A 2097-nucleotide genomic window follows, 5' to 3' on the forward strand; every position below is an offset into this window, starting at 1 on the left:
TTATATCGATGGTTCAGGCTGGTGGTAGTGCAATGGTGTGGGGGACATTTTCTTGGCACACTTTGGGCCCCTTAGTGCAAATTGAGCATCGTTTAAATGTGACAACTTATTGTTGCTGACCATGTCCATCCCTTTATGACCAAAGTGTTTTGCAGCAAGTTCTGTGTGCTGAGTTTTAGTATAAAATATATACCGTATTTGCTCGATTATAAGACAACCCTGATTATAAGACGACCCCCCAAAATCTGAATATTAACTTAAGAAAAAAAGAAAAAGCCTGAATATAAGACGACCCTAAAGGAAAAAAGTTTTACCAGTAAATGTTAATTCATGTAAACTATTTTTTTTAAATAAAAGCTATGATTGAGAAAAATATTTTTTTTGTTTTTATTTCCTTGTATTTTCCAACCTGTCCCCCAGTTACGCACATCTGCCCCCAGGCTTGCCACACCAATATGGCACTGTGGCCCATGATATGCCTTTTAACCCTCTATATGCCACTGTGCCCCATGGTATGCCTTTTGACCCCCTATGTGCCACTCTGCCTCCAGAAATGCCTTATACCCCTATATCCCATTCTGGCATTTAGGGGGTTAAAATGCATATTATGGGGCAGAGTGGCATATAGGGAGGTATAAGGCATTTCAGGAGGCAGAGTGCCAGGGGCGTAACTAGACGCCTCAGGGCCCGGGTGCGAGAATCCCCACCCAAAAAACATGATTTTTACCCAACAATTTTTTTTCAACTAATTCAACAAATTCAATTTACATATTGAATCATAATCAAAGAAAAAGGGGCGCATGTACAAAGGGCATAATCCAGGGGTGTCCAAGTTTTTTCTGCAGTGGGCCACTTCATCAGAATTGTATACGTGCGCGGGCCGCACTCATTTTTCACTGTGACAAAAAATATGGCCTTTAATAAAATATGCAGATTAAAATAAAGTAAAATGACACAAAACCTTTACTCTTCCTCTCACTGATTTCTGGGCCTTGAAAGTTTTGCGACTACAAATTCAGGATTCCCTAGATTTATTCTAGGGATGAACTAAAATGAAAATTCTGGACCAAAACATTCAGGGTTCACTTAGCCAAAACCGAAAATGACCCCCACCTTTAAAAATAATAATAAAAACTCACATGTTTAATAAAAGTAGGTAACACGCAATTGGACAAAATTAGCAATATGACTTGGCATGATAGGAGTGTGATTGCTGTTAGCCTAGGCAACCAGCAAATGCTGGTACCTAGGCATGATGGGACTGTGCTCGCTGTGATTGCTGTTAGCAATCACACTCCTATCATGCCAAGTCAGCCAGTACATGCTGGTACAGGGTGGCTGTAAGTGATGTGCAGACCCCATACTGCTGGCAGCATCACTACACAAGGGGGACAGCTAGCTAGGTTTCAGCATGTACTGGCTGACTTGGCATGATAGGAGTGTGATTGCTAACAGTAGTCACAGTCCCATCATGCCTAGGTTCCAGCACTTACACATCCATCCAGTAAATGCTGGAACCTAGGCATGATGGGACTCTGATTGCTGTTAGCAATCACACTCCTATCATGCCAAGTCAGCCAATACACGCTAGTACAGGATGGCTGTAAGTGATGTGCAGACCCCATACTGCTGGCAGCATCAATACACAAGGGGGGCAGCTAGCCAGGTTTCAGCATGTACTGGCTGACTTGGCATGATAGGAGTGTGATTGCTAACAGCAATCACAGTCCCATCATGCCTAGGTTCCAGCACTTACACATCCATCCAGTAAATGCTGGAACCTAGGCATTATGGGACTGTGATTGCTGTTAGCAATCACACTCCTATCATGCCAAGTCAGCCAGTACATGCTGGTTCAGGGTGGCTGTAAGTGCAGACCCCATACTGCTGGCATTATCACTACACAAGGGGGGCAGCTGGCCAGGTTTCAGCATGTACTGGCTGACTTGGCATGATAGGAGTGTGATTGCTAACAGCAATCACAGTCCCATCATGCCTAGGTTCCAGCACTTACACATCCATGCTATCACACACACACACTCATTTATTCATATAATCATTAATTCACAGATTCATTCCCTCAATCACACACACTCA

Source organism: Sceloporus occidentalis, unplaced genomic scaffold (assembly GCF_023333645.1).
Source record: "Sceloporus occidentalis isolate IW3139 unplaced genomic scaffold, rSceOcc1.0.p SCAF_17, whole genome shotgun sequence".
In the NCBI taxonomy this organism is placed as follows: domain Eukaryota; kingdom Metazoa; phylum Chordata; class Lepidosauria; order Squamata; family Phrynosomatidae; genus Sceloporus; species Sceloporus occidentalis.